Genomic DNA, 24,062 nt, shown 5'->3' on the forward strand with positions numbered 1-24,062 from the left:
TCCCTAAAATGTTCTTAAAGTATTTAAATGTAAGAAATAGCATTTTGTTTTATTTAAAAATTATGATTTTTAAAAAATTATTTATTTTAATTTTTAAAATTTAAAAAATTTTCTTGGTTGGCTGTTGCATGGCATGTGGGATCTTAGCTCCCCGACCAGGGATCTAATCGGCACCCTTTGCATTGGAAGCATGGAGTCTTAACCGATGGAGCCTCCAAATGGTTTAAAAAAATAAAAACTCATGCCTAGCCATGCCACACTGAAATTTCTTGACACTAGAAGGTTAAGTCCAAGATCACACATGTTTCAAAAAAGAAAAACTGAACAAATTAAAATAATAATTTATGAACAAAGCAAGAGAAGCAGAATCAGAATTATGTATAAAAGCAGGGCAAGACAAATGGACATATTCATTCTGGCTTCCGTGCACTTGCTATTTCAACCAGTTTTTAATTGAAGTATAGTTGCTATACAATATTATATAAGTCACAGGTGTGCAATAGTGATTCACAATTTTAAAGGTTATACTCCATTTATAGTTATTATAAAATACTGGCTATATTCCCTGTACTGTACAATATAACAATATAGCTTGTTATTTTATACATAGTAGTTTGTACCTCTAAATCCCCTCCCCCTATCTTGTCCCTCATTCCTTCCCCTCTCCCCACTGGGAACCAATAGTTTGTTCTCTGTATCTGTGAGTCTGCTTCTTCTCTGTTATATTCACTAGTCTGTGGTATTTTTTAGATTCCACACATAAATATCACACAGTATTTGTCTTTCCCTGTCTGACTTCACTAAGTATAATGCCCTCCAAGTCCATCCATGTTACTGCAAATGGCAAAAAACGCGAATTCGAAAACACACATGCACCCCTATGTTCATAGCAGCACTGTTTACAGTAGCCAAGACATGGAAGCAGCCTAAGTGTCCATCGACAGATGAATGGATAAAGAAGATGTGGGGTGTGTGTGTTTATATATATATATAATGGAATATTACTCGGCCACAAAAAAATAATGAAATAATGCCATTTGCAGCAACATGGATGGACCTAGAGATGATCATACTAAGTGAAGTGAGTCAGACAGTGAAAGACCAATACCATTTGATATCACTTATACGTGCAATCTAAAAAAATGACACAAATGAACCTATATCTACAGAAAAGAAACAGACTCAAAGACATAGGAAACAAACTTATGGTTACCAAAGGGGACAGATGGGGGGAGGGATACATTAGGAGTTTGGGATTAACAGATACAGTACAAAAGAATTCCGCCACTTACATAACCATAAAAGATGCAGATTCTAATTTGAAGAGATACATGCACCCCTTTGTTCAAAGCAGCACCATTTAGAATAGCCAAGACATGGAAACAACCCAAGCGCCCATCGACAGATGAATGGATAAAGAAGATGTGGTACATTCACACAATGGAATACTACTTGGTCATAGAAAAGGATGAAATTCAACCATTTATTCTTTTGTTCAACAAATCTTTGCTGAAGTCCTGCAAGGTTCCAGGGATTCAGTTAGATGCTGAGGATGCGGCTGAATCCAAACTGATCGAGTTGTGGGTCACAGACGGGAAGCATGTTAACACAGCGACATGCACCACGCTGAGTCTGCTAGGTGCAGGGTAAGGGAGGGGAGCCTTCAGCCAACGAGGCACCCGTGGCTGGGTGAGTTACGATTAGGTACACCTCCAGCCAGGGAACGCAGCTCCACAGGTGCATGGCTTACAGAGCATTTCTAGGGCTGAATGTCAGGCTCTTTTGTTCCCCTGGCCTCCTGCCTTTGCATAGTGCACAAACTGTACAACCAAAGATGCCCACAGGTGGCCTGTGTGCACATTTTTTAAAATTTTGAATTGCAACGAGAGTGACCTTCCTTGGGTTATAGCCTAGTTTGCCTACCACCGAAACAGCAAATCTGAGTGGGCTGGCACCAAAGAACACAAATGCATCGACCATCTTCTCCCTGTGAGGCTGTCACCTGTGAGACTGGCTGGCACCCAGATTCTATAGGAAAGTCAGAAGCAAGTGGAAATGGTCCTTTATGTGTTGGTTTATTTTGCCAGGGATTAGGAGACATCGTCCTTTGTAGGGAGCGCCTCCTGTCTGCTTTCCTCACGGCTTAATCAACGCAGACATGCTGGAATCTTCCATCTCAGAGCCCAGAAAAGTGACGGGAGAGTGGAGAAGTTTCTCCCTACCTCGGATGTCCTCCTCGTTTCTAAAAGGAGAGGCAGACCTGCATCCCTAAGGTGCCGGCAGCTGAGAGCCATGCTGGGAGTTTCCACGGGCTAGCGTGTTCTCTGTGAACACGATGGAAACAGGTTAAGTCGAGAAACCTGCTAGAAAATAAGATCTCTTCCTTGGGATGCAGTATTCAGACCAAGACAAGAGATGCTATCCATCCATGCTAATAACAAGAAACAAGTGCACGATGCCAGCCATCAATGAGAAATCCTTACAAGACAGGGGAACATCGACAGCGGCTTGATAAGGCCAATGAGTTATAACTGAATTCGATGATGAAGACACTAGCCATTGCATGTCCAATGAGAAGACAGGCTTCTTGCTGCTTTATTTTACCTTCGCTTTCAGGCTTGCCATCTGATACTGTTTAACGAACAGAGGAAGGTAAAGAGAAATTTAATAAATCTCGATGCGCCGGATTATCTGACAACAGATGGACTGCCTCCAGAGAGACAGAGGTTTGTGTGTAAGGGATCCTCATACAAGCCTTTTCCCACTACCTAGGTTTCAGTTGAAGTCCCAGAGCTGGAAACAGAGAGCTATTAATAGAATAACACTTCCAAAGTGGCCACTCCTGCTCAGGCACTCCTGTCAACTGCACTGACACCTATAATCTGCTTATCTTTAGTTCTGGACCTCATGAGGCTTAGAGAAACAAACAAAGGTTTTCAAGGCACAGAAAGACTAACTTACGCAAGATCACAGATAGAGCCACAAGTGCCCAAGCTGGGATTCCTTAATCAGGGAGCGTGGCTTTAAAATCTGTGCTCTTGGTTCCTGAACCTTCAACGCCGTCCCCAAGTAGCAGCTTAATGGACACCCCCATATGCATCCTCGTATTATAAACCAAGCTATCTCAACACTAGTGACACTAGGGCAGGGATGACTCTTTACTCTTGGGGGCTGTTCTGCGAATCGAGGGATGTTTAGCAGCATCCTTGTTCCCTACCCTTTCTACATGCCATGACCGACACCTAGTTGTGACAACCACAGATATCTCCAGACAAAGCCAATCGTCTCCTTGGAGGCAAACTTGTCCCCAGTGAGACCTAATGGCTTAGAATAACTGTCTCTTAAATGAGTAAGACAATACTTTGGCTTGGAGGGTGTCGGCACCGCTGACATCCTGAAGCAGGTAAGTCTGTAGGTGGAGCTTCCGTGTACATTGCAGGAAACGATCATTACGCCTCACCTCCACCATCCAGAGATGCCTGTACCACTCTCTGCTCTCACAGTGACAACGGGAAATGCTTTCTTTTGTTGTTCACCACTGCAGGGGTGGAGTGGGTGGGTACAACTGCCATGGTGGAGAACCACGGTTCTTAATCAACGAGATGGTCCAAAGATGCAATACCTGCTGAGAGACTTGAGTCTGGCTCTGCCGTCCTAAGCCATCAGCCTTGTTCCGGTCTTACCAGGAAGAGAAAACAATATGGTGGAGATTGAAGGTGCCAGAGGGTTTGCAGAGAGAGGGCCCCTGGGAGCTGTGATGGTGATGGACCTCCTAGGTAGAAGTGTTCTGTGGTCAAATAGAAAGAGGATTACTTCTAGAAACCAGGTAAGTGCAAGAGACGAGATCCACCATGGATGTGAGAGTTCAAGACAAGAGATTTAACGCAAGTCAAACAAACTGCGGTGGGTAGGACCCACCACCAGACCTTGGAAACCAGAAACGCCTTTTGGACACCTGCCATTCCCAGAAGACAGCAGCATCAGATTTTAACTCCACTGGCTGTGTCAGAGTTTGCTTTTTTTCTCTTATTCCTTGTCTACTGTTGATGAGAAAAGGGGCCAACGTGACTCTCCTTTCTTATGGAATGGTTCTCCTGTCTGGGGTTGGCCCAAGAAAACAGAGTGAAAAAGCGTTACACTGCAGGAGACACTGCCATAGACTGAACTGGATAATTACCATCTGTTGAGTGGCCAGAACTGCTATGCCTCTTGCCAGGTATTTCAGACAAAACTGAGGAAGAAGTACACAGAGTGGATTGAAATGTAAGCTGTAGAAAGAATAAACTTGCTTCCCATTTCTGCTATACTGAATAGTGCTGGTCTGCACCATACTGGAACCCATTAGTGGAAATCTACCCACAGGAGGTTGGAGAGTTAATGAACTACTAACGGGATATTTAACCCAGATACCTACCAAGCCTTGAGGGCTGGAGTAAGACAATCCGTGGGGTCCCTTGAATATCTTGTTTTGTTTTGAACTGTCTTTTTAACATAACAGTGGTAAAGATTACATATCCGCCAACCATGACCAACCTGGTGGGTGCATTCTGTCGTTTGCCATGGAGAACCCTGCCAGCAGACGTACCCCTGAGACCTAGTAATATAAGGATGATGTCATGTATCCCGGGTCCCTTCTCTGAACGCATGGCAAACCCACGGGGAGGGACCATGAGAGCGTCGGCTCAGTGGGAAGAGCCTCTGACCTCCTGGCCATGCCCTGTAGAATGCAGTGGCCCCAACGGGACTTGCAGACCATTCTGACCTGTCTGCAACATGAAAACCATGACGCAGGAGCTGCAATGTCCTGATGTTGGCTCCACCCAATATTTGGATATTTTATAGTTCTTTTAATGATCCTTTTTGATACTGTTCCTTTGCCCCTGTTCCTCCAATGAATAGGTATATATTTTTAATAATCCCTCTCAATTTCATTGCATTTTTACAAGGCCTTCTCCACCTCACTTGGTAAACTGAAGTAAATCCCTTGGTGAAGTGCATGAATCCCATTTAACAGAAAAGAACATTCCATGAACGTACTGGTCTCTTCTCTGCTTGAGGAACCTTGTGTGCAAAACTGCTTCCGGGCTTCCCTGGTAGCGCAGTGGTTAAGAAACCGCCTGCTAATGCAGGGGACATGGGTTTGAGCCCTGGTCCGGGAAGATCCCACGTGCCGTGGAGCAACTAAGCCCGTGCACCACGACTACTGAGCCTGCGCTCTAAAGCCCGGGAGCCACAATTACTGAGCCCATGTGCCACAACTCGTGAAGCCCACGTGCTGCAACTACTGAAGCCCGCAAGCCACAACTACTGAGCTCGCATGCCACAACTATTGAAGCCCACGCGCCTAGAGTCCGTGCTCCGCAACAAGAAGCCACCGCAATGAGGAGCCCGCGCACCGCAATGAAGAACAGGTGCCACTCGCTGCAACTAGAGAAAGCCCACACGCAGCAATGATGACCCAACACAGCCAATAAATATATAAATTAATTAAATAAATTATTTTAAAAAAACTGTTTCTGGGTGTAGAAGGCAGTCTGATACTATAAAAGAAGAGTGGGGTGCAGGAACAAACAGATGAATCAGGGAGAAATCGGAGAGGTGGAAGGTTTGGGTAGCAACCCTCTGGAAGAGCCTCAATCAAAGCATGCTGATTATGTCTGACATTTTTCACCTTTGATGCAAAAAAAAAAAAAAATGTAGTGCAGTGGCTAATGCATTTTGCAGAGCGGAAATGGAGGCCCTTTGTGAGGAGCTGGAGAGCTCTGACCTCATCCTGGCAAGACGCTGACCGACCGCAAGACTTGGCCAGAGTTTAGGAACTATGGGTGGACTGGGCTTTGTTTCCTGGTTAGATGCTGGCTGGGGAACCAGTCGACAAATGAACTGATGCTGAGGACAAGGCAGGGACACAAAGTTTAGCGGCCGCGATGGCAGACTTCTGGGGACCTCCACGTAAAACACCAAAGAGGAGCGACCTCAAAGAAGCTACATTATTCATTGCTCCGTTGTCCCTGACTTGAATTCCTTAAAAGTTAGGTGTAATTACTTACCCTATGATTGAGGAAGCAGATGGAAGAGAAAAAAAAAACAAAAAAAAGGAGGAGTCCATCCGGATGTGAAAAGATGAGAAAAAAAAAAAAAAACCCGAATGAGATTCTATTGTCTATCGTGGAGCCCAAGGCTAATATGTTAGTGTCAGATTGAATTTTTAATGAAAGCGCTTTTAAAAAATTCTCCCTACATCTACTGATTCAATTCCATCTGAACATAAAACAGGACAGGGATAGAGGAAGTTCAGAGGGTCAGAGAATGAGATGATAAATGATTAATGGCAAGGTATCGTTGGAAGGCGGTAGAATAAAATGCTTTTGCTTTTCTCTTTCCTAATCCTGTCCCCACCCCAACTCCTCCTTCCCGATGTGATTTAAATAAAGCAAAGTTCTTAGGCAACTAATGTTAACTGCACGCATAGTGCAATGCTTATAGTGGGGCTCTGTTTAAAAAATAAAATAGGGCCTGTGGGATTTTTAAAAAAAGTGATTTATTGAGCAGGGGCTAGCATCAGGCAGGGCTAAGATATAGGGTGCGGCTAAAATGAAAATAAAACATTGCATTCTTTTGACAGCAAGAGCCCTGCTGGGTCCCCCAACACCTGTACCAACGTCCATCCTCATGGCTTCTTTTCTGAGACCTTGATCTCTAGCTCATAATCCCAGAAGAGGTCAGTGGGCACCAGCTGTATACACAAATCCAGGCAGGCAGCACCACCCATACGGCTATATTTCTGTGAAGGAAACCTTTGTCTTGTATTTCAACTTTCTATAAGCCTGGAACAGGTTTCTTTAGAACATGTCACAGGGATAGACAGCTAAAGGTATCCTGTCACCAACAAAGAACGGTTCTGCCATCACAGCAATGCCACAGATGCTTCTGAAAGGATTCCCTCAAAAGGGGGACCCAGTTGACTCATTCAAGACAGCGCCTCTGTGGATATGAAGAAAAGATCAAAATGAAATCAATAAAGCTCATCTGATGTCTAAAGGTGTTCCAGAAGCTCAGTTCTTGAGCCTGAAGTCCAGGGAGCCCCCTTAAGGTAAGAGTGTGGTTTTGACAACTGTGATTATAGCCTCTCTTCCATCCTTGTCTCTGGGGTGTTTTCCTTTGCTGCTGAGTTTGATTTCAGCCCCTTTTCTGTCCACCTGGGTCACTGAAGTCCTGGAAGATTAACAGAGGGCAAAGGATCTAATCCCACAGAGCCCACGGCTGCAGGAAGCAATTCAGGAGATAATGAACAACCATTGCTTTGAAGCTGGGTCCGAGGTCATGAGGGATATTCACAAGTTCAGGGGCACTGTCCAAGGAACAGAATTGTGTGGACCTGCCCTTCAGAGATACCAATAAGAACCCGTGTCTCTTTTTTTTTTATGCAAAGTGAGGCAGTACATTGGAAGAACACAGATAAGTAAAATAATGTCCTCTTAAACACAGTGTGTTTCTAGAAAAGCCCTAAAGGAAATAGTGTGTAATATGATCATGTGGTCACCATTAGCCCAGTTTGTTGATCCTACAAAAGTCATGTGGGACTGGAAATTCCCTTTCTTTCAGTTTCCACTTTTTAGGGGGAGGGGGAGGGAGAGGGTTGTGTTAAAATAACAGAGCCAGACTCTGTGAAAATTATATATATATATGTATGATATATAAAATACATATGCATGGCATATGTATAACATACATTTAAATGTTATATAACATTTACGTTATATAAAATGTTATTTACATATAAACATTTATATATAAATGTTATTATATGTTATATAAAATAACAGAGCCAGACTCTGTGAAAACAATATATATATATATAATATATAAAATACATATGCATGGCATATGTATTACATATACATATATTTATATGTTATATAAAATGTTATAAAACCTATTTATGTTATATAAAATGTATGTGTATATATAGAGAGATATCAGTATATACATTCTATTTGTAACAAAATATTATATATATTTTATATACACATATATAAAAAGGCTTGGGGAATTTTATATATATTTATATATACACAACTTAGAAAAAATATATATATGCATGTATATGCTATGTATTTACATATATACACGTATATATATTTATGTATATTTAGCATGTATATGTTTATATAGCATATCTACAGCATATATGTATACACATTCACGTGTGCTTATGTGTGTATATGTGCGTGTGTGTGTGTGTGTGTGTGTGTGTGTGTGTATGTTTCTGCCTGAGCAAGTGTTTTCTCCACAATCGCCTGAGACCCCCCAACATCTGCTGCCTATTCTTTATCTGTTAACCAAAAGGACATCCCTGCACAAAACTATTATTTTCCTTCCCTGCAGGTGGCTCTTGGAAGTTCTCCTATGCAATGGGGACATGAGAGGTTAGTCTGTGGGAACAGAAGAGCAACGAAGGGCTCTGAGCTGGGGACCAGGTGTGGCTGTCAGGGCATCACCCCACTGGCCCAGCGGAGGACAGACACGAGAGGGATGCTTCTGGAGAACAGCAAGGACCCAGCTAGGGGGATGCTGGGAACGGACCACGTGTGGGAAGGTGGTCGAGGGAACCAGGGGAGAGAAGGGCAGGCAGGGCGGGGAGCAGGTGAGGGGATCGGATGAACGCCCAGCCCAATGTCGGCACTTGGGAGTGTTCTCCCAAAGGGCACGTGTGGGGCTTTTTAAAGTATTGCATTTTTCTAATTACAGAGAATTTCAAAGAAGGATAAAAGCAAAATATTAACTCTCACCCAGAGATATCATCTGTGAATATATGGCTATAGAGCTTACAGTCTTGTTTTTACACATATATGTTATTTAAAACTATGAAATCCAGAGAGATAAAGGGGGATAAATAGAGAGGGGTAAATTAGGGTAAATTAGGAGTTTGGGATTAACATACACACACTACTATATGTAAAACACATAACCAACAAGGACCTACTGTATAGCACAGGGACCTCTGCTCAATATTTTGTAATAACCTATAATGAAAAAGAACCTGAAAAAGAATATACACACACACACTCGCACACACACGTATGTATACATATGTATATCTGAATCACTGTGCTGTACACCTGAAACTAACACAACACTGTAAATCAACTGTACTTCAATAAAAAATATATATATTTAAATAAATAAATACTTAAAAAACTATGAAATCAAGATCATATAATATACATTGCTCGTTATTTCGATTTTTTTTTTTTAATTTGGAAGCCTATTTTGAAACTTTCCGGTTGCTTTTCTGGATTGGAAGTCTTTCCCCAATTAAAGATTAATTGAAATGCCCTTTATCTTACAGGAAAATATAAAATAAATGGAATCAAGAAAAAGTAAAATAACCTGGAAAGGTTTGGGAGTCGGGGGAGAGAATGGGATTAAAAAAAAGTTATCAAGGAACTACCTAGAATAAAGTCTTTTAAATCTAGACCAGTTGGGACAAGTGACCTCTTTCAAAGTGTAAAACGAGAAATGGCTTCCATGCTGTATGATCTGCTCAGATCACTAAGAGGAAGGAGAGCTTCAGCCACACGTGAACTTCACTTCCATCTGACAGCTACTAACCAGGTATATGATTTGGGCACATGACGTATCTCAGCTGAACATCTGTAAAATATGGCTAATAATCACTAGCATTTATTTAGCCTTTCCATGCGGCAGGCGTTTTTACTAGCACCTTCTGATTCACTCACAAAGAATCAGAGGAGGGACTTCCCTGGTGGTCCAGCGGTAAAGAATCTGCCTTCCAATGCAGAGGACACGGGTTCGATCCCTGGTCAGGGAACTCAGATCCCACATGCCACGGGGCAACTAAGCCCATGGGCCACAACTGCTGAGCTCGCGCTGCCTCAACAAGAGAGGCCGCGTGCCGCAAACTACAGAGCCCACGCTCCCTGGAGCCTGCGCGCCACGACTAGAGAGAGAAAACCCTCACGCCACGACTAGAGAGAGAAAACCTGCACGCCACAACTAGAGAGAAGCCCCCGCGCCCCAACAAAGATCCCGTGTGCCACAACTAAGACCTGATGCAGCCAAAAATAAATAAATAATAAAAAAAAATAATCAGAGGAGTGCTCTGATCATCTCCACTTTACAGAAGAGACAGTGAGGCCCAGAGAGGTTAAGTCAACTGCTCAGCATTACACAGATCATGGGGCCATAATATGGCGCTAATTTCACCACAGGTAAAGGCATAAAGCAGGGGAGATGCACTTTCCAGCTGCCTTAATCTACCTTTGCTGAACACTACATCTTGAAGCTCTCTGCATCTCTTCTGATATTTCACAAACACTCAGCATACGAAACTTGCTTGTGCATCTTCTCACGTCCCCTAGAGTTATTTCAAGAACACTTTTATTCAGACACATTTCTCAGCACTGGCACCATTTGTAAAGAACTCTCGGCTGACACTATCCCAAGATACGAAAGTGATTTTGTGTCATGTTTGTATCATGTTTTGTATCATGTGTCAGCAACCTATGAAAATGCTTCTGTATCAAACATATGTTAAAATGTTTGGAGAAGATGCTGAAACATTTTCTCCAGAGTTTTTTCCCCAACGATTCAGGCATACAATGAAAGCATATTGGATTTTTCTTCCAAGAGCTACAATGGCACATTTTAAATTGCCATGGTTCCATTTTAATAAAGTGCAAGCACCTATATCCCTGTGAGGTAGATCCTGTTGAAAAATCTGTTCAATTTGCCTACTCGGTGCTATAGAAATTACTGCACGTCTCTGCCCTCTATTCACAAACATTCTCGCTTTTATGGGCAAGGCTTCTCAGCAGCTTTTTCTAGCAGTGAGCTTTAAAGCAAACACAAATCCAGCTAGGCCCCAGGATGCAGCGGACCCAGCCCTGAGTTCTCCCACTGATCTTTTCCTGGTTAATAAGGTGTGGTCGGTTCTGCAAGAGAAGAAATACATATATATTTCTTTCTACTCGTTGCCCACTACTGCTATCTGCCTGCCAGCCCTGCTTGCAGGTTGAACACCCCTGTGCTTTTGTAAACACTCCCAGCTGTGGTTTAAAGGCCAGAGGATTAATTATCAACCTAAAGAAACCTAAGTATAAAGTTCTGTACCTAAAAATGTTAAATCAGTCCACCAGCTTCTTTCCCAACCTGGTCCTCTTAAAATCTTTAAACAGAACTACCGTACAATCCGGCAATTCCACTCCTGGATATACATCTGAAAAAAAAATGCAAATGCTGATTGGAAAAGATACACACACCCCAATGTTCACAGCAGCACTATTTACAATAGCCAAGATAAGGAAGCAACCTAAATGTCCACTGACAGACGGATGGATAAAGAAGATGTGGTACATATATACAGTGGAATACTACTCAGCCATAAAAAGGAACGAAATAAGGCCATTTACAGCAACATGGATAGACCTAGAGATGATCCTACTAAGTGAAGTAAATCAGACAGATACTGTATGTTATCACTAATATGTGGAATCTAAAAAATAATACAAGTGAATGTATATGTAAAACAGTCTGTATAGAGAACAGACTGGTGGTTACCAGTGGGGAGCGGTTGGGGAAGAGGTGGGAGGGGATGTATGGAATTGAGAGGTACTACCTGTTAAGTATAAAATGCATGGGCTTCAGGGATATATTGTACAACACAGGGAAATGTGGCCATTATTTTGCGGTGAATTTAAACAGAGTACAACCTATAAAAATGTTGAGTGGTTATGTTGTACACCTGAAACTAATACAATGTTGTAAATCAAGTATACTTCAGTTTAAAAAGAAAAATAAACAAATAAATAAACAAATAGAAAGCTATTGTGTTTCTTGAAACCTTAGCAAAAATGAGCTGTATTCACTCATCAGAAACAAGAAAACGTAGACTTCATTTGCTAGATAAACTAAAAGTTTCTTTGTACATACTTGCTGGATCTCAAAAACTAGAATCACATACATTAGAAAACTAATGTTGAACTTGTGACAATTCACGGCTTTACAACTGCAAATAAATTGCAGGCTATCTTTTGCCTGTATTTTCCTTTTGCATTTCATCTCATTCTTTAAACTCAAGAAGCAATGCAGGTGAATGAACGTTCTCCTTGGGCTTTCAGCTACACGATTTGTCTCTGCAGGTTGCATTCCTGTTGCCAGCTCTTGGTGAATTTCAGACCCTTCTCCTCAGTACGGCTCACAACTTACATAGTTTCAATTGGAAGGAAACAAGAAATGGGGGTCACAGGTTGCTCTACGGAATTCAGCTACACAGCAGAGAAAGCTATTGTTCTGCAGTTAACCGGGTACCACTGACCTTGGAAGACTTGACCACAATTACTCAAATCAGAGAAAAAAATTGTTCAGTGTGGATGGGTCTTAACCAGCCAAAGAAAATATAACAATTCAACTAAAATTCAGAGACATTGGTGTTGACCATCCCCACCCAAGCAAGGTCTATGGGAGAGGTTGTCTGGGCTCTACAAGGAATTCCGCCGTACTAGACATTCTCTCAACCCTAGAATAGACACAGCACCTGCGATCAGCCACAGAGGTGTCTCCCTGCACGTGAGCTACACGACTCTCTTTTGGTCAGCTTCCTGAAATCTTAAACAACAGTCTGATTAAGACTGCATTCCTCTAGAGAAGGTACTGACCATATAGGAGGTCTCATTTCTGCAAATAACACGTTGGCACTCAGGTTCCTAAAGGAAATCTGCAGGTTAATAGCTGAGATGCTGCTGGACAGTCTTTGCTGAGACTTCGACACTGCTTCCTTAGTATCTGGTTTATTTTATTATTGGTTACCCGAGAAACAGCACAGCTGCCCCTGACACCTGGCCTCTCGCCAGATGTTACCACCTAAACCGGAGCACTGCGGACAGCCAGCGTGGCTGGTACAGCCAGGCTGTGTTGCTCTCCTCGGGAACATCAGTCACGTCGTGGGACCGCTACATCATGCTAAACCACAGAGCGGCACTCATTGGTTCTTTGTAATGATAGCATCTGCCTCCATCTAACTTTTCCTCTCTTTAGATAACCTGTCATAGAATTACCCGTACTTTCTTTTTCTTTCTTTTTTTGCAGTACACGGGCCTCTCACTGCTGCGGCCTCTCCCGTTGCGGAGCACAGGCTCCGGACGCGCAGGCTCGGCGGCCATGGCTCACGGGCGCAGCCGCTCCGCAGCATGTGGGATCCTCCCGGACCGGGGCACGAACCTGCGTCCCCTGCCTCGGCAGGCGGACTCTCAACCACTGCACCATCAGGGAAGCCCCATTTGTACCCTTTTTTAAGATTTCACATATAAGCGATATCCGATCATATTTGTCTTTCTGTCTGACTTAACTTCACTCAGTATGACCATCTCTAGGTCCATCCATGTTGCTGCAAATGGCATGATTTCATTCTTTTTTAACCTCATGGGATCTTTGTAAGAATGAAGTATGATAATACACGCAAATGTTGGGGAAAGTTCTTGGGAGTTACGAAGTGGATGATGAGGACGGTATTACCCTCATGAGAGCAGTAATAGAGCATCAGTGCTAATTACATGCACTAATTAGAGCATCTTTCACTGGAGAAACAGGTTAGCCAGTTTTTGCATCCCCAAGTCCAGTCAACGCTGTGCCTGGGCCAAGAAAACATTTATGTGTCTGCAGAGACACAGGGTTTTCATGAACAGCTGTCAACTCACCCCACATCGTGCACCTTGCTGAGGACATCTCACTCAGCTTTCTCTAACCGGTATTAAGCTTCCTCTCATATTTGGGCCCTTAACTGAATCAGAATGTGTGGCCTCCGTGGCCCAGAACTTCACCAACACTGCAGAGGATACTACGCTACTATGAGCATTAATACACACTGGGCACCTCTACATCCTCCAGGACCTCTGTGGTTTTAAGCCCAATGGTCTGACTAATTAGGAAAGCGAGATAAAAACCCTGACATTTTAGAATTTTTTTGCCTAAAAAAGATCCAGATGGATATCAACCACGGAGGCAACAAATCTTAAGGGTTATCCGCGTCGCTCCGGAACTGGATCCTGTAATAGGGAAGAACAAAACTGACTCCATAGTAGACCTGTTCCTTTTCCTTTGGTGCTTTGTCGCCTGTGCTTAGTCACACTGGCTCCGCACCTTTTGTAAAAGAATGCTGCCTCTAGCCTGAAACATACAGGAGAGCCATTCTCAGGGCTCTGACCTTCTAAAGGTGTAACTTTAAAGGTGTAACTTTCCGTTCATATAGGGGTAAAAAGTTGCAGAGCAGAGACTACCATGTGTCTTGTTGGAGGTTTACAGGACCATCTTGACCTGACCTGACCTATGTGGAGAGCAAAGGATTCCAGCACCAAGAAGTCTGCAACAGCTAACCATGCCCCTCCCTCACCTTGTCTAAAAATGCTTTGCTGAACCCTTCGGGAAGTTTAGGGTTTGGGGGCACGAGCCACCGGTCTCCTTGCGTGGCCATGCAATAAACCTCGCTCCACTCCAGACTCTGATGTTTCACTTTGCTTGGTGTCACGGTGCGATAGGCACAGAAACTTGCGGTCAGTAACACTTCCAACCGTATCTGCGAAGATTACTAGCCAGGTGGTCGGCAAGGATGCACTCAAGCCCTGAGCCTTGCTGTACTGTTTGGTAGAGGAAAGAAAGTAGCATCTTTATTTTGGTCTTGCTTAATGAATGGGGCAACACAAGCAAAGATCTTTACAACAGGATTGAGGGAAAGAGTAGGAACCATCATTATAATGATTAATCTTAGTGTTATATGGTGACGAAATCCCCAAGGCAGTAGATTTTCCTGTTTAGATTTAACTATGTATCATAACCTCTAAGAAGGCGGAAAACATCAAAAGAGATAAACCCTTTTTCCTACATCATTTAAGCATAACAGCAAGGAGGAGTCATCCTAAGGAGGCTGGTTTAATCTGGCTGTTACAGAATATAAATTCTAATGTTCTCATGGATTGATCTGGAATATACTTAAATATTGAAACTTGATATAAAAAGCTTTTATATCAAGAATTCTGTCATAGTTATTGGTAAGTGGAAGTTTTGGGGTCTTCTGTTTTTGTTTTAACCTTTTTGCAATTCACTGGAATCTTTCTCTAAAAAATAGATACACAGTTTGGAAGTTCTTTTTTATTACTGTGTTATTTTTAGTAAATCATGTTAGTAAGAGTAGGATTTTTTTTCATTCTTATCTATGTAACCAAACACCTCTAATAATGAGGCAGGCTGGGACCTGGGACCCTTTATAGGAGGGCTTGCACCTGGACAGCTGTCTCCTCGAGCAATAGATACAAAGAAACTAACTATAAGGGACTAAAAATAACTGCATATGCCTGTGCAGTTGAGGCTAATTATGGACAACAAGATGCAAAAAGACCAAAAACCCAACGGCCACTTTTGAGAAGCTGGGAACAAAACCAGGGTCCTGTGCACAATTCCTGCAAAGGGCACCACCAAGGGGGTGGGCAGTCCACCTAAGCCACCCTCTGGATCCACCCTCCCTACCCTCACCCCATATAAGGAACCGACCAGCTCATTTCCCCCCCATTACTCGTTCTCTCCCTCATGCTGCAGCAGGAGCCCCAGTAAGCCTTCCCTGAATTCCTCGTCTGACCTCTTATCAATTTCTATTGATTAAATAGACCAAGAACCCAGATCATTATCAATAAAATTTGTTTATGGCCAATAAACAGGATAGTCAGCAAAATTTCTTCGTTCTGTTTCTTCTCTTTAGGTCAGACAGACAATTTCTAAGACCAAAGATCAATTCTACTTTGGAACAGAGTGTGGTAACTACACACATATATTCTTCACGCCCCTTCACAGGTATCCCACGAGTTTATGTGATGGATGGGACACTTGGGTTGCGTCTGAAGAGCTAACCGTCACAACGTGGCAGGCACTACGCATTTATTACATATTGAGTGCTGACTCGTATCGTATGTAAGGACACCTCAGAGGAGGTCTGATCTAGGGAAATCGCCTGCCACAGCAAGCCAGGATCTTACCTATGAAATGACTTACACATGAATCCCCGTACTTCTGAGCCGAAAAATGTCCTAAACCTCGCTTTTTAACCCCAGCAAGATTTATGTTGCAAACATAAATCAGCAAGAGCCTTTCGCCATGCAGACGTTACCCAGTGAACTGTATAAACCAAATGAAATGGAGAGAAAAGAAAACAGAGCCTACAGTTAATATAGAACCAGCAGACATATGCGGGGCTCACTTAACATAGTTCACTTAAGAAATGGCATAATTTACCATTTGCAGCAACATGGATGGACCTAGAGATGATCATGAAATAAGTGAAATAAGTCAGACAGAGACAAATATCATATGACATTGCTTATATGTGGAATCTAAAATATGACACAAATGAGCTTATTTACAAAACAGAAACAGACTCATAGGTATAGAAAACAAACTTACGGTTACCAAAGGAGAAAGGGGGAAAGGGATAAATTAGGAGTTTGGGATTAACAGATACACACTACTATATATAAAATAGGTAAACAGCAAGGACCTACTGTATAGCACAGGGAGTATATTCAATATTTTGTAATAAACCATAATGGAAAAGAATATGAAAAAGAATATATATACACACACACACATACACATGTATAGTTATATATATGTATATACGTATATACGTATGTATATATAACTGAATCACTGCTGTACACCTGAAACTAACACAACATTGTAAATCAACTCTACTTCATTAAAAAATAAATAATTTTTAAAAAAGAAAGGCATAATTTAAAACTACTTTTTATTATGCTTAGAAAGAGACAGGCCACATTCATGAAAAGAGAGTCCCAAATTTCTTACAGAAAATTGCTGATTCATGGATCACAATCATAGTTTTGAGAAGATTTTCACCTGCAGAATGGGAGCCCTGAGGAAAGGCAGAGCGGCTGGGTGCACATCTGAGAACACTGCAGGGAAACGCATTGCATTCGAGGGTAAAAAACCCCACCCCAAACCATTCTCGGAACCAAGTAGAATGACCTGATCCTGGAAGCTGTCTGAGAGTCTTGGTTTTTCAATATTAAACCCACTACCTGTATGTTGAGGAAAACACCAAGTCCTGCCAGAGCCCTTGGGAAGGCAAACTGGTTACTAATTCAACTTAGGACGAGCCAAAACCCTATGAACGAAATTGAGGACAAATCCAAGATGCAATACATTAGGTTCTATTTTTTCGTAGAGTGGAAGCTGTTCGATTTTCTTTTTTTTAAAAATCTTATTCTAAAGCAAAGGGAAATTTCACACCATGGACACTCACTTAAAGGATGTGGGACATACAAAATTAATTGGTTAAGGAACTTGTAAGGAACTACTAGGAACTGTCTATTTATTTGCTGCATTGAGCTGGAAGTGTCCTAAAATCAGGGAGCACCTGCCATCAGTTGCCTGTTTCTAACCAGCCTGGCACGTGCGTGGTATGAACTCGACAGGAATTTGTGTTAAATGCATGAATGGAGACTTAAAAAATTAAATATTCTTTTAAACCCAGACTACTGTCTTGCACACCAAAAGTATATACACAAAAACACCTTTACTGACAATGAATTGCTGTCTTTCTTTTGGATTCGTATTCACTCAAAATGCAAATACACTTACATTATAAAATTGATGGAGGGCTTCCCCGGTGGCGCAGTGCTTGAGAGTCCGCCTGCCGATGCTGGGGACGCGGGTTCGTGCCCCGGTCCGGGAGGATCCCACATGCCGCGGAGCGGCTGGGCGCGTGAGCCATGGCCGCTGGGCCTGCGCATCCGGAGTCTGTGCTCCGCAATGGGAGAGGCCACAGCAGTGAGAGGCCCGCGTACCGCAAAAAAAAAAAAAAAAAAAAAAATTGATGGAATAAAAAGATAACACTTGTTACGATGGGCCACATGTTTCTCAAACTGGATACTGTCTATTTATATGAGACCAAAAGTATCCCTAGGCAAAAAGAGAGGGAAGGATTTTAGGCACATCTACTCCTAGAAATACTACAAGGTACACAGAGGAAATGAAAACAGCAGTGCTTCATTTGATGTGAAGGGTGGGACAGGAAATGGAAAACAGGGAGGAGGGGGCAAAGATACGCTTTCCTTTTTCTGTCACTCAACATCAAGCCAATTTGTTTGCTCTTTCTGGTTCATTAGGGTTTGGGTTTTTTGTGGGTTTTTTTTTGCGGTACGCAGCCTCTCACTGTTGCGGCCTCTCCCGTTGCGGAGCACAGGCTCCGGACGCGCAGGCTCAGCGGCCATGGCTCACGGGCCCAGCCGCTCCCCGGCATGTGGGATCTTCCCGGACCGGGGCACGAACCCGCGTCCCCTGCATCGGCAGGCGAACTCTCAACCACTGCGCCACCAGGGAAGCCCAGGGTTTGGGTTTTTAAAAGAGGAATCTCGGGTTACCAAAGGGAAAAGGTGAGGGGGAGAGATAAATTAGGAGTTTGGGATTAACATATACACACTACTATATATAAAATAGATAATCAACAAGGACCTACTGTATACACAGGGAACTCTACTCAATATTCCGTAACAACCCATAATGGAAAAGAACCTGAAAAACAATGGATATATGTATACGTATAACTGAATCACTGTGCTGTACACCTGAAACTAACACAATATTGTAAATCAACTATACTCCAATATAAAATAAAAATTAAATTAAAAAACAAAACAGGCATCTCTTGGGGCCAATGAGGTACGTGGCTTACACACTCAGGAGTGTGTTCCCCCATTCTTGTGGGTTCCACCACCTTTTACATGAAAACACACCCTTTTTAGATATTAGACAACCCTGATGGTCATTTTCTGCACAGATTTCAATGTCCCCGAAGATTTAGAGAATACAGCTGTTTATGGCTCACTGTAGCCAGACAAGAAGAAGGTCAAGACAAAGTATCAAGATGTAACTAGATGTTTCAGGATTTATATTAGATGCTGCCACAGTCGGGTCAATATTGCAATGTGACAAATATGGCATTTGGATCAAGGGTGTCAAGTTTCCAGAACCACGCAATGTCACAAAGCCCGAAATAACAACTGAGCAGTCTTTTAAAATTACATTTGACTTTCGAACTACCTAAACGTTTGAAAACTTTTTAAAAAACTATTCCTTCGCAAGAATTATACTGGAAACTTTAAGAAGAAGCTATGATGGAGATCCTGTAGAGATGCACACACCCGCGTTCTCTCACAATGTGATATATCAATATTTTGGTGTGCTGCATTTGTGACTAAAATGAGTCCCCCGCCCCCCCCCCCAAAATGGTCAGATGATATTTATACATTTCTTGGACCTCTAAGGTCATATTAACAAATGGTTGAAGTCACACCGCATACCCATTATGTGAGTGCCCAGAGTCCTAGGTGTGTTACAAAGGCATTTGAGATGGTGCACCTCTAAGCAGCGTTCCCTGTCTTCATGAACAGGGTAGCATTTATGGTCTGACTTGGAGCCCTCATTATACAGTTCTTGGTCATCTTCAGCGCCCAGCCCTGGCCAGTTCTTCTGGGAAAGGTCCTTGCCTGGTTTTCAAGCCCACAGGTTAATAAGGATAAGAAAATGACAGGTTTAAGGGATGGGAATAGGGCCACCCTTTGGTCTCTCACTGTAGTGTGGGGAAAGAAAAGTGAAGGAAGATTTCCAGTGGTTGGAGAAGGAAGAGAAAATAAGCACCAACTCTAAATGCCCAATAACAATTTTACTAATGAAAATCATCTTTTCACTAAGAGTCCCAAATTTTATTACAACCCAAGCAAAAGTAAATAACATGTTGGCATTTGGCTCAAAGCCTGAATAACCTGGGGGTTATGAAGAATACATTAAGAAATGGTAGAAAACGACACCAAAATGGGATCTCAAAAGACTTAATCATTCTGAAAACATATTTACCTTCCCAAATGAATTTTGTTTGAACCCTGTCCTATTTTTTTTTTTTTTCGGTACGCGGGCCTCTCACTGTTGTGGCCTCTCCCGTTGCGGAGCACAGGCTCCGGACGCGCAGGCTCAGCGGCCGTGGCTCACGGGCCCAGCCGCTCCGCGGCATGTGGGATCTTCCCGGACCGGGGCACGAACCCGGGTCCCCTGCATCGGCAGGCGGACTCTCAACCACTGTGCCACCAGGGAAGCCCAACCCTGTCCTATTTTATTCACCTCTTTTTAGTACGGGGCTTAAGCATGCCTTTGTAACTAGAAATCATATGGCATTAAAAAATAACTAGCAAATTTAATTTCCCTTCTCTTTGTTAAGTCATCATTTTAACAGGTTACAATACAAGCAGAAATGAATGACCACTGACTACCAAAAAGATGAGTTGAAATTCTTTCCCTTAAAGAATATTCCTTAGTTTTTAAATAATCACTAAGGATGCCGCTGCATTTCTTTTCTTCAGAAACAGCAACAAGCGTTCCAGTGGTATATATTGGTAAATATTTAAAATCACTACTTTAGCAACTGGTTTTGTCATTTCTGAAGGAATTAAAGTAGGAGGTGAACAGTGGTAAATGCAAACCATAAGTGGTTAATTTTCTCCGCAAACTCTGAATGATTTACATTTATATGGACTCTGAACATTACATAAATTAAAACTATACTTGCTAACAAAACAGTGGAGGCAAATGCAAAATGAAACATGCAGATACGAGCCCAAGATCCCTGTAACTAGTATGCTTATAACATGTAATTGCCGAATGGATACATATAACATTCTCTCTTTTCCATAAGTTTGCAGTTTTAAGGAAATTTCTTAAAATGAGGTCTTTACCTGGTCAAAAGCATAGAATTAGCAACTCAAGTTCGCTCTGAATTCAAGTTGAGACATTGGGGTGTAAAAGGTCAAGTTCGGGGCTTCCCTGGTGACGCAGTGGTTGAGAGTCCGCCTGCCGATGCAGGGGACACGGGTTCGTGCCCCGGTCCGGGAAGATCCCACGTACCGCGGAGCGGCTGGGCCCGTGAGCCATGGCCGCTGAGCCTGCACGTCTGGAGACTGTGCTCCGCAACGGGAGAGGCTACAGCAATGAGAGGCCCGCGTACCGCAAAAAAAAAAAAAAAAAAAAAAAAAAAAAGAAGGTCAAGTTCGGCCCCGTAATAAAATGTGGTGTGCACTGCCAAGTCCTGTTGGTTTGCTGTTTGGTTTGTTTATATGTTCCTTTTAAGAACTGGCTTCAAACTGGGCTCCTTTTACACAGTTTTATAGAGGGGAGCTCAATGAGGCATGGGCCAGCTTCAAACTTTTTGTCTTGTACTGAGGTGAAATTTACGTAACACAAAATTAACCATCTTAATGCGAACGATGCAGTAGACACCGGAGGTCCCTATTGCAGCTCGATTCAACCCTGACCTCAGGCAGTCTCATCTGCCCTCTGCTAAGAGAACAGACACCTCTGAATCATAAGTCTCCATCTGTACTTTTCTTCTATTACTTCTCTTGTTACATTTTAACTTTCATGGAGATTTGGACTTGAGACTCAAAGTCTAAGTGGGTCCCATACCTAGTTATTCCAACGGGACAGAGAATCAATCAGTGAATGAAATATTGCTAAATATGGATAAGGAATTGCAATTTCATGTCTTGGTTCAGTAAGATGAATCCATGAGCACTAATGCCAGGTGAAAGTAAGGCAGGTGTCGTCTTACCTGTCACGTACACGTAAGTGACTCACCTGGCAAGCACCAGTGTGCTGCAGTGTGGAATGCTAACATCAGGAAATACTTCTCTGCTGGCTGGTGAAATGCTGCTGCCCGGAGCCCTGAAAAAGGTTTCCTGCTTGCTGCCCCTATAAGACCACCCCGCATCTCCTCCACGATCCAGAAACCCAAAATGTTAACTCCTGGCTCACTAAGTCAGGACTCTGATACAGAGCCTACCATCCGAAAGAACTGATTGATGGGTTGGTAGGTTGGTGAGTCTACTGTCCTCTGCATTAAATATTTTGATCCTACCTTTTAGGTACTATGTACATCACAGAACTCTTTACTACATCGGTTTAGTGATTACTGATTTTGAGTTGTTATGATCTTTATTTCCCACAGAAGGATAGGAAAGTTCCCACATTTGAACTTCAAACAGATGGCCTCAGGATAAATGATAAAAGTCTAATGCTACTAACTTTACACCATTGATGTCTTCAGAAGTTAACAGACAGAAATCCCACGGCAAATTCAAGAAATACTAAATTCCAATGACTAATAATACATGTTTACAGTTCCACCTCTATCTTAAAATGTTTAATGTTCTCTAAATTTATACGTGTGCCAAAACTTTTATTTCCCCATAGTAGACCTTAAAAGTTCTCATACAAGAAAAAAATAAATGTAACTATGAGGTGATAGATGTTAACTGATTGTATTAAACATTTTGCAACACAGACAAATACCAGATTGTCCTGTTATACACCTAAAAGGAATATAATGTTACTTGTCAATTATACCTCAATAAAATTGGAAAATAACTCTCTCAGAGTAAAGAGGCTCTCCATGTAAATTAATTAAGGCAGGAAGATTAATGAATTGGGCCAGTCGTATCAGACACTACTAGCAATCTTGCCCACACTACCCCCTTATATTGAAACCAATCATTTGGCCAATCTGGAGAAAAGAAGAGTATAACTGTTGGCCAAAAGGAAAGGAAGTTTATTTCCATTCCAATGAATCTCTCCCAACAACTACCATCCCCAATTCAGGAATACATATCTTTGCTTCGCAAGTAGGATTCTCTGGAAGTATCCTAGGAAATTTTCTTTGAAAATCTAAAGTTAATTTCCTTATAATGGACACTTTTATTTTCACTGGCCAAAGAGTCTGCTGGTATAGCAATAAGATGAGGTCACCTTTCAGAAAAAACATCACCCCTCCGCGAGCAGTGGGCTAAGGTCTCATGGGGTTTAGGCATCTTTGTTCCCCATCTTGTCCTGTTATTCATCCTCTAAGTTGGACCTCACCAGAGTGCAGGTCCCACCACCAGTGACGGTCACGCCGGCATCCGTGAATCAGAGAGCAAGGGTACCAAATTCTTCCACGATACCTGGTTAAGTCTCTGTGCAAGAAACAATCAGCACTCACCAGTGTCTAAAACCAGAAAAGCGTGTTCAGTGATCTCTTTGAATTAACAGGGAGCAAGTGTGAAAACAAAAAGTAAATAACACCACCTCCCAAACCCTGGACTCCAGCAAACCAAATCTGCTCTAAAGGGCAGTGTGTGAAGACCCTGAATTTGAAAAGTAACGGCGAGGCATTAGAAGAAGGTCGCTCATTTTTTGACAAGTCCAGGAGTCACTTTAGAACTTGAGATGTATTTAAAATCCCTTCTTAAAAACCCACATGAATCAAAAAAAAAAAAAAAAAAAACCCCACATGAACCTTCTTTGTTAATTTTTAGGAGCCTCCACTTAGAGATGGCTTGTGCCCACTTTGCAACTCCCAGATAGGGCATCAAGGAGCATTTGTAATTGGATTTCATAAGAGAGGGAAAATGTGGAGAGAAAACAGCACAGCAACAGTTTTTGCTTTATATTCACAGCTTCGTAATTTAAGAAGAAAATGTGAGATACGGCCCTATGCATTGCTGGGACAAAGGCATATGTTCTGTAGCCAATGAGGAAAAATGCTTTTGCTTCTTTTAAAACTAGTAGGGAAGTTCTAAAGGTTCAGAATGATAATTATCTGAAATACCCACGCAAAGAGTTGAAGAAATAAAATCTCTATTAGACACCTCTACTGTTTTGGTTTGTTTTTATAACTGTCAAAATTTGATAAAAATATAAAGATATGCAGATTTAGGGCTTCCCTGGTAGCGCAGTGGTTGAGAGTCCACCTGCCGATGCAGGGGACGCGGGTTCGTGCCCCGGTCCGGGAAGATCCCACATGCCGCGGAGCAGCTGGGCCCGTGAGCCATGGCCGCTGAGCCTGCGCGTCCAGAGCCTGTGCTCCGCAACGGGAGAGGCCACAACAGTGAGAGGTCCGCGTACCGCAAAAAAAAAAAAAAAAAAAAAAAAAAAAAGATAGGCAGATTTAA

At 42.5% G+C, this 24,062-nt stretch overlaps 1 protein-coding gene across 1 annotated transcript in view; it reads right to left on the reverse strand.

Annotated features, from left to right (window-relative positions):
- NLGN4X (neuroligin 4 X-linked) overlaps positions 1-24,062 on the reverse strand; it is a 308,113-nt gene that overhangs the window by 102,074 nt on the left and 181,977 nt on the right. The gene's annotated exons all lie outside the window — the stretch shown is intronic.

Source organism: Phocoena sinus, chromosome X, assembly GCF_008692025.1.
Source record: "Phocoena sinus isolate mPhoSin1 chromosome X, mPhoSin1.pri, whole genome shotgun sequence".
NCBI classification, from domain to species: Eukaryota; Metazoa; Chordata; class Mammalia; order Artiodactyla; family Phocoenidae; genus Phocoena; species Phocoena sinus.